Genomic DNA, 17,852 nt, shown 5'->3' on the forward strand with positions numbered 1-17,852 from the left:
CATGAAGATCTTCCTTCTCCCTATTTTCCTTTCCACCATCTCACTGGGCAGACAATAGGTGATTAAGCCTTTCCACCTGTATTACCTTTAAGACTCCTTGTGGCTTGTCACGATTCTCCCTCTGGATTTCATCTCTCTGGTGGAGTTGAAATTAGGTATTCAGGATGATGGGAAAATAGAGAGTATATAAATCTATTGAAAAGATATAAGCAGATTTGTGTAGTGGTTATATACCTCAGAATATCAACTCAAATCCCATCATACATTTTGAGAGTTTGAAAATCCTGGCAACAGAAAAGGACTGGAATTAGCAGGAGTGGTCATGAAGTTGAGAGGTTATGTGAAGGCCCTAACGGGTTCTGTGATGTCTTTGTGCAAAGAAATACAACACGTTTGCTCAGCTTGTCCTTTTTGTGACATTGGGCTCATACCAATGTAGTTAATTGTTAATTGCTTTCTGAGGTTGTGCAAAAAGCAATGCATTGTATCAAATTGCCAAAGCATTCCAGAAGAGGCATCACTAACTTCCCATAATAGGTAATAACAGGCAATAAGTAGTCTTGTCTATGAAATCTCCATACAAGGAATAATTCCGCAAATCGTATGCCAACGTTTATATAATGCACTGTCTGTTTTACTTTGTCTTTATTTGGTCCGGGTTGGAAGTGCTGGACAATTTTGACCCACCTACACCCCACCCCAACTTCCTCCTCCTACCTCACTGGGATTGTCCATTGAATGATGCATGTTCTCTTTTAGGTAGATATAACAAAATATCCAGATTCAATATATATGTTAATTTAATCTTTCTTTATGGTGCCGACCCCATTAATATTTTATTCACCTCTACTTACTTTACATTATAAATATATAATTAAACTACAGTACCAACAAAAATTGTTCAACAATGTCTTGAATAATTTCAAATTCTTTCAGTACAACATAGGGAAAATGGGAGGCCAAGCAGAAGTATTTTCTGTAAATATCCCTCTTGGTGTTTAGGACAATGAAAAAGGAATATTTTGCACTTATTCTCATTGGATAATCTAATTCAAGACGGAGACAGTAAGAAACCTTCATTTCTTCTGCAATGGTTTAGATTTTACACCTGTCACCATGGACAGCTCCCACCTTTTAGTGAACATTGTGTAGTCTAAAACACTCCAACAATGTCACCCAATTAGTGCTCATTTTGCTCAAAACATTATCTCTTCATTTGTTATCTCTGCAAAACACCAGGAGACTTGCTTCAGAATTGAGAACACTCTGTGTGAAAAGCTTTATATAAATGTTGAAACTCTGCACAGCTTTATGCAAATACAAGAATAATTGTCCAGGTATTTCAAAATATGTTGTTTTCAAATTAAAAGAACACAAATCATAGACGTATTAAATTGCTTATTATATTTTCTGAATACCTAATTTACATTTGTGCAGTAAGCCCTGTCATAAACACAAATGATCAATAACTTTTTTTTTCCATGTAGCATTGTTATCTTAATTTTCAGTGTGATTTTGAATCATTCCTGTGCTATACAATTTTCACAAATGTCATGGTGATAAGAAATAGACTGGCTTAATTATACTACAAAAGGAGCTAATGTATTATATTATTTTATGCAGTAAATGTTCCTTCAAAAATAATTCATAGCATTAAGTACAATGAGATGTTTCAATATGTTAATGTAACTAATTTATTTATTGAGTTGCAGTAAGGCAGTTAATTGGTTTAAATTGCCTAGGTTGTTTCAACTTTTCTGTAAATTGTACTACTGTCATTAAAGGGGTGTTAGTTCGTGTGGGAATGTTCCCTGACTTTGCACTTGTTGATTTTGAATTGCAAACCCAAAAGTTGGAAATTTGTGTTTCAGGACAGTGAAGAGTGAGGTGGGGAGTGTACAGTAGATCTCACATCTCATCAGCTGACTTTTGGATTGTGATAAACAGACTGGTAATAAAAAAGGTTGGTGTCATTCTCAGGCCCCAGCATAACTTGAATCAGAATCAGAATCAGGTTTATTACCACCCGCATGTGTCGTGAAATTTGTTAACTTAGCAGCAGCAGCTCAATGCAATTTATGATAATATAGAAATAAAAAAAGAAAAGAAAAGGAATCAATTACAGCTAGTTTATATACGTATATTAAATAGATTTAAAATAGTGCGAAAACAGAAGCAACATATATTTTTTAAAAGTGAGGTCACATTCATGGGTCAATGTCCATTCAGGAATGAGATAGCAGAGGGGAAGAAGCTGTTCCTGAATCGCTGAGTGTGTGTCTTCAGGCTTCTGTAGCTCTTTCCTGATGGTAACAGTGTGAAAAGGGCATGGTCTGGGTTCCTTAATGATGGACACCACCTTTCTGCAGTCCCTCTCCTTGAAGATGCCTTGGATATTAAGAGGGCTAGATCCCAAGATGGAGCTGACTAATTTTACAACATTCTGTAGCTTCTTTCAGTCCTGTGCAGTAGTGCCCCCCCCCACCCCGTACCAGACAGTGATGCAGCCAGTCAGATTGCTCTCCGTGGTACGTCTATAGAAGTTTTTGAGTGTTTTTGGTGACATACCAAATCTCTTCAAACTCCTAATGAAGTATAGCCACGGCCTTGTCTTCTTTATAACTGCATCGATATGTTGGGACCAGGTTAGATCCTCAGAGATCTTGATACCCAGGAACTTGAAACTGCTCACTCTCTCCACTTCCGATCCCTCTATGAGGACTGGTTTATGTTCCCATCCTGAAATCCACAATCATCTCCTTTGTCTTACTGACACTGGGTGCAAGGATGTTGCTGTGACAGAACTCAACTAGCTGGTATATCTCGCTCCTGTACGCCTTCACGTCACCATCTGAGATTCTACCAATATTGGTTGTATCATCAGCAAATTTATAGATGGAATTAAGCTATACCTAGCCAACAGTAATGATTATAGAGGGAGTAGAGTAATGGGCTAAGTACACACCCCTGAGCTGCGTTGGTGTGATTATCAGTAGGGAGGAGTTGTTATCACCAATCCACACGGATTGTGGTCTTCCGGTTAGGAAGTTGAGGATCCAATTGCAGAGGGAAGTACAAAGGCACAGGTTCTGTAGCTTATCAATCAAGACTGTAGGAATGATGGTGTTAAATGCTGAGCTATGGTTGATGAACAGCATCCTGACGTAGGTGTTTGTATTGTCCAGGTGGTCTAAGGCTATGTGAAGAACCATTGAGATTGCATCTGCCGTTGACCTATTGTGGCAATAGGCAAATTGCAGCAGGTGCAGATCCTTGCTGAGGCAGGAGTTCAGTCTAGTCGTGACCAACCTCTCAAAGCATTTCATCACTGTCGATGTGAGCACTACTGGGTGATAGTCATTAAGGCAGCTCACACTACTTGTCTTAGGCGCTGGTATAATTGTTGTGTTTTTGAAGCAGGTGGGAACTTCTGACCGTAGCAGTGAGAGCTTGAAAGTGTCCTTGAATATTCCCGCCAGTTGGTTGGCACAAGTTTTAAGAGCCTTACCAGTTGCTCCAACGGGTCTTTCCTCCTGAAAGACAGTCTAACATCGGCCTCTGAGACAGAGATCACAGGGTCACTGGGTGCAGCAGGGATCTTCACAGCTGTAGTTATATTCTCGCTTTCAAAACAGGGATAGCAGGTGCTTAGCTCATCTGGTAGTGAAGCATCGCTGCCATTCATGCTATTGGGTTTCACTTTGTGGGAGGTAATGTTCTGCAGATACTGCCAGAGTTGACGTGCATCCGACGTCGCTCAGAATTGTCTCTTTGCCCTTCAAGTGGCCCTCTGCAAGTCATACTTGGTTTTCTGGTACAGACCTGGGTCGCCAGACTTAAATGCCACAGATCTAACCCTCAGCAGATGATGGACCTCCTGGTTCATCCACGGCTTTTGGTTTGGGAATGTACGGTAAGTCTTTGTAGGCACACAGTCATCTACACAGGTTTTAATGAAATCGGTAACAACTGCAGCATTCTCATCCAGATTCGAAGATGAATCCCTGAATATGTCCAGTCCACTAATTTAAATCAGTCCCGTAAGCACTCCTGTGCTTCCCTTGCCCATAACTTCTTGGTCCTCACAACTGGTGCTGCAATCTTCAGTCTCTGGAGTAGAAGTACAGCCAGGTGGTCAGACTTTCAGAAGTGAAGGTGTGGAATAGCACAGTAGGCATTTTTGACGGTGGTGTAACTGTGGTTCAATGTGTTGTTTCCATTGGGACTACAAGTGATTTGTTGCTGGTAATTATTGAGTGATTTTTTCAAGCTGGCCTGATTAATATCCCTCCCCCCACCCCATACCCAGTGAACATCCCATCCCAAATGTCCTGTAACGTACTGTATGTCCCAGTTGTGATTTTGTTAGAAGTGGTGTTCAGTTGTCCAATTATGATTGATGAGGGTTGTGGTATCAGCTGTCACCTTTGCTGACCTCTACGTGGTTCACGGTCCAAGGGGGGCAAAACGGAACGGAAGTATAAACAGCTCTTAGCAATGAAAAGCTGCCAATCAAAGACTCTCTGATTTGCTGCACTGGCAATTAGATCAAGTAAAGTATCACTGCAGCATTATGACTACTAGCATTCTGATTGTAATATTCAGGGGTTTACCATTCCTGTTTCTTCTCACCTCTTGCCTTACGTTTTCTGAGGATTATGTTTCAGTTGATCTGCCACGTTTGAGAAGGAATAGCAAGAAATAAATAAGCATTGACTTTTCTCTGTAAAACTACATTTCAAAAGGGATTTCTGAGAAGGCCAGGGGTATTTTAATTTGTCAGTTAGTCTTATTCAATGCATAATCTAATCACTCTTCTTGCTACTTTTTCATAAATGCAGTACTTTTCACAGATCTTACTTCATTTGGTACAGGTAAAAGGAAGCAGATGGCATTGTTTAAATGTGACAACGGTAATCAGATTACAACTGTGCAAATTTCCTTCTTAACAGCATAATCAAAGATGGCCCTTCACTAGAGTTCTCAGGGACTGCTGTATTGTCAGATGTGACAACTTCAAATTAAATCTAATCTCTCAGGAGGGTATTCCATATGTGGCTAGGCACAGCTCAAGTACCATCTATAAATTTGCTGACGATACAACCATTGTTGGTAGAATCTCAGGTGGTGACGAGAGGGTGTACAGGAGTGAGATATGCCAACTAGTGGAGTGGTGTCGCAGCAACAACCTGGCACTCGATGTCAGTAAGACAAAAGAGCTGATTGTGGACTTCAGGAAGGGTAAGACGAAGGAACACATACCAATCCTCATAGAGGGATCAGAAGTGGAGAGAGTGAGCAGTTTCAAGTTCCTGGGTGTCAAGATCTCTGAGGACCTAACCTGGTCCTAACATATCGGTGCAGTTATAAAGAAGGCAAGGCAGAGGCTATATTTTTTTAAGGAGTTTGAAGTGATTGAAAAGATTTGGTATGTCAAAAAATACACTCAAAAATTTCTATAGATGTACCATGGAGAGCATTCTGACATGCTGCATCATTGTCTGGTATGTTGTGGGACCGAAAGAAAGGTTGTAAATTTATTCGGCTCCATCTTGGGTACTAGCCTACAAAGTACCCAGGACACCTTCAAGGAGCAGTGGCTCAGAAAGGCAGTGTCCATTATTAAAGACCTCCAGCACCCAGGACATGCCCTTTTCTCACTGTTACCATCAGGTAGGAGATACAGAAGCCTGAAGGCACACACTCAGCGATTCAGGAACAGCTTCTTCCCCTCTGCCATCCGATTCCTAAAAAGACATTGAACCCTTGGACACTACACTTTTTAAAATATATAGTATTTCTGTTTTTTTTGCATAATTTTTAATCTATTCAATATACATATACTGTAATTGATTGATTTATTTATTATTATTATTTTATTTTATGTTTTTTTTCTTCTATATTATGTATTGCATTGAACTGCTGCTGCTAAGTTAACAAATTTCACGTCACATGCCGGTGATAATAAACCTGATTCCGACTCTGATTCTGAAATAATGTTTCAAGAACATTGTACGTGGGAATTCTCCCGCATATCCTGTCCGGTATTATTCTTCTAACAATATTTGAAAACAAGTGAACTTAGTTGGGGACTTGCTGAGTACAAATAATTGCTGTAATTTCATAATTGTGGCTACAATTAGATTTCAAAACTATTTCAATTGGCTTTGAAGCCTCTGGGAAGTCCTGAGATACAGTGCTTAGTTATTGGGCTTTGTACTGAGTCATTCACTCAGTTATGCCCCGAACAGTTTAGAGATCAATGGATGACAGGCAGAAATCTGCTCTCTTACAAAGAGCTGCTTTAGCAAGCCAGTGTGCTAACTTTGACCATGTATGGCATGAATGAACTGCAGTTCCCTTACCACAACCACCGGCAGAGACTTAGTCCAGCAGTTGTGGAGTTTTAACAAAGAGAAATGTCTGATTTGCGTAGTTGACCAAATCACAGAGTTTCCAACCAAATCAGCTGTCTGCCCGCACTCCAGAGTACAAAGCCTACCCTGGCATTATACATTCAGTGGCCACGCCTCTTTATTACAAGATCACAAGATCACAAGACAAAGGAGCAGAAGTAGGCCATTCGGCCCATTGAGTCTGCTCCGCAGCTCCCCCATGAGCTAAACTATTCACCCATCTAGTTCCAATTTCTGGCTTTTTCCCATATCCCTTGATACCCTGACTAATTAGATACCTGTCAATCTCCTCCTTAAACACCCTCAATGATTGGGCCTCCACAGCTGTATGTGGCAACGAATTCCACAAATCCACGACCCTCTGGCTTAAAAAATTTCTCTTCATCTCTGTTTTAACTGGGTACCCTCTAATTCTAAGACTATGGCCTCTTGTCCTGGACTCACTCACCAAGGGAAACAACCTTTCCACATCTACTCTGTCCAACCCTTTCAACATTTATTATGTATGTCTGCACACCCACTCCTTAATGTAGATCAGCCAATCATGTGGCAGCAGTTAAATACATAAAAGCATGCAGGCGTGGTCAAGAGGTTCAGTTGTTGTTCAGACCAAACATCAGAATGGCAAAGAAATGTGACCTAAGTGACTTTGACAGTGTAATGATTGTTGGTGCCAGACAGGGTGGTTTGAGTATCTCAGAAACTGCTGATCTCCTGTGATCGTCACGCTCAACAGCCTCTAGAGTTTACAGAGAATGATGCAAAAAACAAAAAAAAAAAATCCAGTAAGTGGCAGTTCTGTGGGCGAAAACGCCTTGTTATTGAGAGAGGTCAGAGGAGAACGGCTGGACTGGTTCAAGCCGATTGGAAGGTGACAGTAGCTCAAATAATCACGCATTAGATCAGTGGGGTGCAGAAGAGCATCTCTGAACGCACAACATGTTGAACCTTGAAACAGATGGGCTACTGCAGCAGGTCATACACTCAGTGGCCACTTAATAAGGTATAGGAGGTACCTAATAAAGTGGCGACTGAGTATAGATTGAAGGATGGCAGCGGAAATTTCAGATGCAAAGTACTTTTGCACTGGAATCAAATTGGGAAATTCACCTAATGAACCAAAGACAGTGTGAAGTTAGCAAACTTGCATATTTACACTTTAGATATGCATTTTGATATTTACAACATTGATGAGCTGCCATAATCATGTCAGAATATTCTCCTGCTTCCTATTAAAAAGGAATTTTGATCTTTGTACTCATGACGACAATGTAAATATACAGTACACATTCTGACATTTGGAACAAGATGATAAAAGTTCAAACCCACTGCTAATCTGCTAGCAAGCAGGCAATATTAAGCCAAAGCTGCCGTTTTCACACAACTAGAGTTTGATTTAAATTGTAAGTTAAGCTCTGCTGGGAGACTCATGCTATTTCCGTGACCATTTCTGTGACAATCCTAACGCTCCTTCATCCACAGCCAGTTCCTGAACACTTTTCCATCAGAAGATAGTGTCCAAATGAACTCCCAAAAGATTATTATTTCCACCACCCAAAAACGTTGGGATGGACTGGCAAACATGATACCTGAACCACTTGGTCGGACTACATGGCTTGGAGGATTTCACTCCTAGCAAATGCTGTCAAATAGCTTCAGCCTACATATATGAGGAAACAATTCCCTGAGATAAGAAAAGAGGGATATATTGTTCAGGAAATAAAAAGGGAGCTCAGTAATGTTACCAGCAGTCAGGGGGCAGATCCTATCATGTGCAGTATCCTCACTCCTTCTCAATACGCAAAACCGACTTATTGCTAATCTTTTTACTAGCTTTACTTGGGTACTTTTTTAACCATGTCAGAAAAACGAAAGTCTAGGTTAATCAGCTGTTTTGTACAAATTACATCAGACTTCAGGCCATGTCACCCAGGGAATATTAAATAGAATATTATTTTCTATTTAATTAGAGATTAAGTGTGGAGTAAGCCATGCCACCAGCAACCCTAGCCTAATCACGGGCCAATTTACACTAACCAATTAACCTATTAACCGATATGTCTTTACACTGTGGGAGGAAACCAGAGATACTTTGTGGCTGCATGTGCTGGATTGTAACTATATACAATATGCCGTGTGTGACTGTATTTCGCATCTTGGTCCCTAAGGAAAGATGTCTCATTTAACTGTATACATGTGTGTGGTTGAATGACAATAAACTTGAACTTGACTCAATAACTATTTGTGGGGATGTTTCTGAGAAGAAGTTCAGACAACGTTTTTAATGGTTTGATCCCATATTATTAAGTTATTTCATTCCAAACAATGTCTCCCATACTATTCAACTGCCTCCTGATCTTGGAGAGGCCTTGGACAACATTAACCTAAAGCAAGTCTAAGCAAGTCAGCCCCAAGCAAGTCAATCTTTAACTACAAAGCAAAATTGCAAATACTAGAAATCTGGAAGCAAATAAAACAGAAAACAGGGCAGGCGAAACATCTGAGAAGGAGAACTGGAAAATGTTGGACTTCCTCTGCGTAATTTTGATTTGTTCTGGGACCTTGAAGGATACCGCCAACACTGTATTCGTTGCTCATTCCTGATTACTCAATGATAAGTAATATTCTTGACTCACTACAGTTTCTGCAATGCTTGTACACACTAGACGGAATTTTACAGCACGTAACCACCAATAAAGGGAGATTGCTACGTCTTGATCTTGAGTGGTTTGTAATTTGCAAAAGAACCTAGACACAGGAAGATGCTTTCTGTTTGTACTTTATCTAATGCAGTGTAGTTCCATTTTCAATCTTTTGGGCAAATGGCTGTGGGCTAGACACAGCTTACTCTATTCAGCTTCTTCTTGCTGTTTGGACTTTTGCTTTTCTTTAAACCTTGGTCTGAATTTCATTAGTTATGAGTGCATTAAAGATTAGAACTGGCAGCATCTGTTCACACAGATAAGAATGTTTTTAGGCTAGATCAGAGACAACCACAGAAATGTCACAGGATAGAGACTGGTGCAGCTAAAGTATAACGATAGAGAAAAGACATGATTCCCAAACACACAGAAAAGCTTTTTGCAAAACACTAGCAACGGTACATCTGAAAAATAGGAATAAGTTTATTTTTGAAGTAAACAACAATGAGAACTGTGACATAAGCCTCGAAGTATTTCAATGCACTTGATGCTGGTATTCCTGTAGTGGGATGTGTTAGAGAAATGATGACAAGCCCATTTATCTCCTGCTGAATTGTAAACTCTATCACGTTAAGCCCAAAGTCAATTGTCATATCTCCTGTCTATCTCAAAATCCCCTTGCTGACAGACAGCAATAGGAATTGGAACTCAATCGATCGGCAGACTTCCTGTCTCAGTTATGCAACATCATTTCCCTGCATCCATCCAGTGACTTGGGGTGTACAGGATTCAAGTTAAATCAGTCAATTTCTCACCACAAATATTTGCTTCATTCATTTTGAAAGATGGTGTTTTAGGTTTATCATGATGAATTGATCAAGTTTATCATGATGAATTGATCAGGTTTAGCATGATGAATTGATCAGTCTTTCAAAGGTCCAGGTTTTGATGCACCATCATGTTAACAAATTTCACATCACATGCCAGTGATAACAAACCTGATGCTGGTTCTTATTAGTACAATATGTAATCGTGCCCTCATTGTGGGCAATCCAATGCAGAAACTCAGGAAAACACTGCCAACTGCTGGAAAATGGAAAGGAATGGGGGTGCTGAAATCAGAGCCCATGGTTCTCCCAAACATCTCAGGAGTCAGAGGAAAAGAGGGAGAAAGGGGGAAGGGAGGGGGAAGAAAAGGGAGTGAGAGGGGGAGAAAGGGAAGAGAGGGGGTGAGGGGGAGGGAAGGGGAGGGAAGGGGAGTGAGGGGAAGAGAGGGGGTGAGGGGGAGGGAGAGTGGGGGGAGAGAAGAGGGCAGAGAGGGTGACAGAGTGTGAGAGGGGAGTGAGGGGAGGGAGGGGAAAGAAGGGAAACAGGAGGGAGAGTGGAGAGAGGAGGGAGCGGAAAGGGGAGAGAGGGGAGGGGGGAGAGGGAGGACGAGAGAGGTGGGAAGGGAGGGAGTGGAGGAATGGGAGAGAGAAGAAGGAGGGGAGAGAGGAAGAGAGAGGAGAGAAGGGAGGGGGGAGGAATGGAAGAAAAAGGGGAGGGAATGGAGAGAGGGTGGGAAGGAAGAGAGAGAGTTGAGAGAGGAGGGAGTGGGAGAGGAGAGAGGGGAGAAGGAGGGTGAGAGAGAGGAGAGAGAGAGAAGGGAGGGAGTGGAGAGAGGGTGGGGGGAAGAGAGAGAGTTGAGAGAGGAGGGAGTGGGAGGGGAGAGAGGGAGAAGGGAGGGAGAGAGGTTGGGAGAGGAGAGAGAGAGTTGAGAGAGGAGGGAGTGGGAGGGGAGAGAGGGGAGAAGGAGGGTGAGAGAGGAGAGAGGGAGAAGGGAGGGAGTGGATGGGGAGTACAGTGGGGGAAGGGGAGGGGGAGAGGGTGGGAGGGGAGAGAGAGAGAAAGAGAGTTGAGAGAGGGAGTGGGAGGGGAGAGAGGGAAGAGAGGGGAGAAGGAGGGTGCGAGAGGAGAGAGGGAGAAGGGAGGGAGTGGAGGGGGAGTAGAGAGGAGGAAGGGGAGAGGGGAGAGGGTGGGAGGGGAGAGATGGGGGAGAGCAGAGAGGGGAGAGGGATGTTGATGCAGAAAAGAGTTATTCTGTGATAAACAGTGAATGTGAAAGCCACAGACTTTAAAACATGAACTGCTTGTGGTGAGCCTGTAGCCTTGACCTCTCTAAGCTTCTGCATCGTTATGTGTACCCAAGCCTGGATTCCATGAGTTATTAGTTACTAAGTCATAACTCAGTGAAGATGATGGTTAGAGAAAATAAGCATGCATACTACATAAAAGAGATTCCGGTAGGTGGGAAAAGATTACTGACAGTAATACCATCTGGGGCTTCAAATGAGTAACAAACTGCTTAAGGCTTGCTCGCACTGATTGTGACAATATCCGAACCCCCTCAGTTGGATGTTTTCTTATAATCTACTCCCACCCATCCAGCGTTTTCTGTTCCGCTGTGTCTCTCACGATAGTTCAGCATCTTGTCACAGAAAGTGTATCATAATACAGCATATACACTGTAGGCAGAATTTTAAAGTGCAGGTGTGCGTGGGTTTGGGAGTGAGCGGGACAGGGGTGAGGGGGGTTAAAAATGAGGAATCTGACAGTGTGGTGGGAGGCTAGCTGCAGTCATCTGACTTACACATTTAACTGTTAGGGTGTGTGCAAACCGCGTCCTTAGAACAGATTACTATCACTATCTATTAAATGCTCAACTACAACAGTAAGGGAGATCTTGCAGCTACAGGCCAAGTCAGTCTCAACTACCTGGAAGCCATCAATGGGATTATGTTAAGAACATTTAGCATATGAGCGGGTTAAGGAATGAAACATGACAATAAATACTGAAATCTCATGTTTGTTTTCTTGTCCGATATAGTTTGGCTCCAGCAGCGTCGCAGGAGTTGCCGGTCAGCGTTGAACTCAACGTTGAACTGCCCTAGGGACTCCAGCTCCAGCCTTTTCCCTCATGGTTCACTCCCGCAGCCTTCCTCATGAGTGGGTGTAGCCGCAAGGCCGCGGAGGTTGGAGATCAGAGTTTTCCTTCTAGATGGGCTGCCAACCATGGTGGACAAGGTCTATCTGCCCAAAGCGACTGATTTTAAGGTGCCAGTGGTCCACCTTGGCACCTCCTCCTGTCAGTAGAAACAGCTCCCCCAGGCTTAGTAGCTAAGCCACATGTGAAGGCCGGGAACTGGACTTGGTTGTCAGAGGCTACTTGAGGTGCACACCATTGGGAGCATTAAATAGATAGAAGGAGCTTATCCCCACTACCTCCCCCAGCCTTGACAACCTTAAGGGTATAATATAAAACCACACATGTAGTCTTTCATTCAGTTCTGTTAACCTCATTATTGGAAGGGTGGGAAAATTTAAGAGAGTCCAGAGAAGATTTACCAAGGTACTGCCTGGATTAGAGAATGTGTGTTATGAGGAAAGGCTGAGAAAGCCAGGGATTTTCTCTTTAGAGTGGAGAAAGATGAGAGGAGACTTGATAGAGAGGACTGCCAGTGCCTTTTCCCCAGGGTGACAAAGGTTAATATGAGAGGACATGCTTTTAAAGTGACTGAAGCAAAGTACAGGGAGGGTGTTGAAATTTTTTCTATGTAGAGAGTGGGACGCAGATACATTAAGGACATAGAATGTAGAAAACGGAAATCTACAGCACATTACAGGCCCTTCGGCCCACAATGTTGTGCTGACCATGTAACCTACTCTAGAATCTGCCTAGAATTTCCCTACCACATAGCCCTCTATTTTTCTAAGCTCCACTCCTCTATCTAAGAGGTTCTTAAAAGACCCTATTGTATCCGCCTCTACCACTGTCTCTGCAGTGCATTCCACGCACCCACCACTCTGTGTGAAAAACTTACCTCAGACATCCTCCTTGTACCTATTTCCAAGCGCCTTAAAACTATGCCCCCTCACGTTAGCCATTTCAGCCCTGGGAAAAAGCCTCTGACTATCCACACAATCAATGCCTCTCATCATCTTATACACCTCTATCAGGTCACCTCTCATCCTCCGTCACTCCAAGGAGAAAAGGCCAAGTTCACTCAATCTATTCTCATAAGGTACACTCTCCAATCCAGGCATCATCCTTGTAAACCTCCTCTGCACTCTCTCTATAGTATCCACATCCTTCCTGTAGTGAGGTGACCAGAACTGAACACAGTACTCCAAGTGGGGTCTAACAAAGGTCTTATATAGCTGTAACATTATCACATGACTCTTGAACTCAGTCCCACGGTTGATTAATGCCAACACACCATACGCCTTCTCAACAACACTGCCAACCTGCACAGCAGCTTTGAGTGTCCTATAGATATGGACTCCAAGATCTCGCTGATCCTCCACACCGCCAAGAGTCTTACCGTTAATATTATATTCTGTCTTTAAGAAACTCTTAGACAGGTATGTGGATGGAAGAAAAATAGAGGGCTATTTGGGAGGGAAGGGTTAGGTTAATCGTGCAGTAGATTAAAAGGTTGGCACAACATCATGGGCCACGGGGCCTGTACTGTTTTATGTTGTATTTTCTATGCTGCACCTTATTCACAGGAGTCAGGGGATCAGCAGAGAAAAGTGAGTCATCCATGGCATACTGGATCCAGAAGCAGAGGATAAGCTTCTTTAAAGTGTCACAACATCAGGTTCTCCAGAGGCTCAGTACCTCCTGCTGGATGATAACAGACGTCCACTCAGGCTAGAACAAGACGTGCTCCCACTTCCATCTGCTCCCCGTGCTTCATCGGGTGTTCTCAAGATCACCACTGCCCTCGATTCAGCATTCTGCTGGGGCTGTGCTTGAGATGTTCGCAGAGCCTCACATCTGAGGGCTCACAAAGGCAAGGACAGTGGCCGGCAGCTTGTTTGCTATTGCAAGCACGTACACGTCCTTTTCTTGCAATGATGTCAACCAGAGCGAAAGGTTGCTTGGGTGCTTCAATTGTGCCCATGTACCAATTAAGGTATGTGGATCAACAAGGAATATTTATCAATAATACAATATTCTAAATCATCAATGTGCATAAAGCTATCTGAGGCTATGTCACAGCTGTCATGATACATTCACCCAGGTACAGTAGTGCAGTGGAGATGATCAGCACCCTGGGCTCTGTCCTGAGTCTGTGTGCTGTCTGCACAAAGCTTGAACTTTCTCTATGTGATCCCGTGAGTCTCCCTGTCGCATGCCAATATCCTCACACACTCCATCAATATGCTGATCGATACTTTAACTAGCCTTAGCCTAGGTTAGTGGTCGGGCATTCAGAATCAGGTTTAATATCACCAGCATAAGTCATGAAATCTACTGACTTTGCGGCAGCAGTACAATGCAATACATGGTAATAGGGAAATAACCCGTGAATTACATATTAAATCGTTAAATAAGTAGTCCAAAAATAGAAATAAAAAAGTAGTGAGGTATTGTTCACGGGTTCAATGTCCATTCAGAAATCAGATGGCAGAGGGGAAGAAACTGTTCCTGAATTGTTGAGTGTGCGCCTTCAGGCTTCTGTACCTCCTTCCTGATGGTGGCAGTGAGAACAGGGCATGACCTGGGTGCTGGGGGTCCTTAATGGTGGATGCTGCCTCTTTGATGCACCGCTCCTTGAAGATATCCTGGATACCACGGAGGCTAGTGCCCGTGTTACCACTCTCTGCAGCTTACTTCGATCCTGTGCTCTAGAACCCCCATACCAGACGGTGATGCAGCCTGTTACAATGCTCTCCATGGTACATCAGCGGAGAATTGCAAATGTTTTTTGTGACGCGCCAAATCTCCTCAAACTCCTAATGAAATATAGCTGCTGTCATGCCTTCATTGTAAGCTGCATCGACAAGTTGTGTCCTCAGAGACAGTGACACCCAGGAACTTGAAATTTCTCGCTCTCTCCAATTCTGATCCCTCTATGAGAACTGGAGTGTGTTCCCTCATCTTAACCTTTCTGAAGTCCACAATCAGTTCTTTGGCCTTACTGACGTTGAGAGCAAGGTTGTTGCTGTGACACCACTCAACTAGCTGAAATATCTCGCTCCTGTACGCCCTCTTGTCACCATCTGAAATAGATGGTATTTGAGGATGGAGGGGATGAGTATCATAAAAGAAAACATTACAAAGAGATGAGTAAGGGGATGGTACTAATAGGATTGCAGAGAGTTAGCATAAACTTGATAGTCTGAATGTTCTCTGTGTTTGTACCACATGAAATCATCCCCAATAATCTTTACTACTCGAGACAGATATCCTAGTTCTTCTCACACAAGGAACAGTCACTTAAAAAGTCAATGAGGCAATGCAGTGAAGAGAGCCCAAGATATTGTAGGAAAGATACTAGCATAGACAGAAGACTGGCTGACTGAAAGCCTTTTCTGGTTGGCTGCCAGTGACCCGTGGTGTTCTGCAGGGATCGGTTTTGGGTCTGCTAATTTTTACGTTATAGGTTAATGATCTGGATGGCCAGATTGATGGCTTTGTGGCTAGGTTTGCAGATAATACAATGATAGGTGGAGGGACAGGTAGTGTTGAGGGAGCAGAAGAGCTTGGACAGATTAGGGCAATGGGCAAAGAAGTGGCCAACAGGATACAGTGTAGGAAAGTCTATGATCTTCAGTAGACCAAGGCATAGACCATTTTCTAAATAGAGAGTGAATTCAGAAATTGGAGGAGTGAAGGGATTTGGTGCCTCTCAATTTCCATCCCTACATCCCCATCATGAGAGGTGGAAATGGGTAAGGCCGGCCACCCGTGGTCTGTACACACTGACTGTGTGGTGAAAAGGGCACAACAGCGCCTCTTTTACCTCAGACGGTTGAGGAAGTTTGATATGGGCCCCCAAATCCTAAGAACTTTCCACAGGGGCACGATTGAGAGCTTCCTGACTGGCTGCATCACTGCCTGGTATGGGAACTGTACTTCCCTCAATCGCAGGACTCTGCAGAGAGTGGTGCAGACAGCCCAGCGCATCTGTAGTTGTGAACTTCCCATGATTCAGGACATTTACAAAGACAGGTGTGAAAAAAGGGCCCGAAGGATTATTGGAGACCCAAGTCACCCCAACCACAATCTATTCCAGCTGCTACCATCCGAGAAACGGTACCGCAGCATAAAAGCCAGGACCAACAGGTTCCAGGACAGCTTCTTCTACCAGGCCACCAGACTGGTTAACTCATACTGATTTGAGTGTATTTCTATGTTTCGTTGACTATTCTATTTATTTAAAATTACTATAAATTGCACATTGCACATTTAGACGGAGACGTAACTTAAAGATTTTTACTCCTCACGTATGTGAAGGATGTAAGATATAAAGTCAGTTCATTTCAATTCAACAGAGCTCTGGTGAAGCTGTATAGGCTAATCCCCTGTACAGCGAATACAATGGATTACAGAAACATTGGTGAACTCCAACCAGACCATCAACTTTGTGGATGATGGAGACAGGAAGTGATCGATGGCCTATGCTCCACGGGGAGCTCAGGGCCCAAAGGAAAGGGGAGGGACTTGGGAGTCCTCGTGCAGGATTCCCTAGATGTCAGCTTGCAGGCTGAGTTGTTAGAAAGGAATGTAAATAGAAAGTTAGCATTCATTTTCAGAGGACATATTATATAAAAGCAAGGACATAATTCTAAGGCTTAATAGGGCATTGGTCAGACCACATCTGAAGTACTGTGAGCAAATTTGGGCATCTTATCTAAGAAAGGATGCCCTGGCACTGGAGAGGGTCCAGAGGAGATATCCAAGAATGACTCTGAAAATGAAAGAGTTAAGACAAAAAGGAACATGAGTCTGTACTTGCTGGAGTTTAGACCAATGAGAGTGGATCAACTGAGTATTGAAAGGCCAAGATAGAGTGGACATGGAGAGGGTCTTTCCAATAATGAGAGAACCTAAGACCAGAGGGCACAGTCTTGGAATAGGAGGGCATCCCTTTAGAACAGGGGTGAGGAATTTCTTTAGTTAGAGGGTGGTTAGCCTGTGGAATTCATTACCACAGACGAAAGTGGAGGTCAGGTCACTGGGTATATTTAAAGCAGAGGTTGATTGGGGAGGGAGTCGAAGGTTAGAGAAGGCAGAAGAATGGGGGTGAGAGAGAGAGAGAACATCAGCAATGACCAAATGACAGAGTGAACTCAATGGGCCGAATGACCTGATTCCACTCCCGAGCCTCATGGTCCAAAGTTACACGATACCCAAATGCGTCATTAAACAAGATAGCCCCACAGCAGGCAGGAGCCAGCATCTCCAGAATGGTCCTTATATCAATATGACATAGCAGAGAGTTTTAGTGTAGCAAGAATAAGAGGGTTGAAATGATTCTGAAACGGAGGAATGCAATGCAATGAACGCACCAACATTGGCAGGTATTTGTACCCTCATTATTGCCCTCATGCAAAATCCACCCGGCCCTTTGCCACCCTTACTCTAATACAAAATAAGACGAAAGGAGCACCTCTCTTACAGTAACCACTCACTGTAAAGTCAAGTTTCATCACCTGAAGGAGTCACTTGCCAGCCCGTCAGCATAAGGACAAAGTGAGAATGTGTTGAAGAGAAATGGCATTTGTTTGTGCAAGAATAATTCAGCTTGCATCATTTATTTGCATAGCACATAAATGTTTACTGTTCTTTTCCTTAGCACTTTTAATGGTTCCGCACCTGTTGCTCCACCAGAGATCGGTGCAAGCAAACCAGATCCTTACTCTGATTGCTGAAACGCTCTTCTGCAACATGTCCTGAGTCTGCGGCCTGTTGTACCTGTGCCATCACCAGAGAAGATTCTCAAGGTCAAAGTCAAATTTATTA

This window comes from Mobula hypostoma, chromosome 25, assembly GCF_963921235.1.
Source record: "Mobula hypostoma chromosome 25, sMobHyp1.1, whole genome shotgun sequence".
Taxonomy (NCBI): domain Eukaryota; kingdom Metazoa; phylum Chordata; class Chondrichthyes; order Myliobatiformes; family Myliobatidae; genus Mobula; species Mobula hypostoma.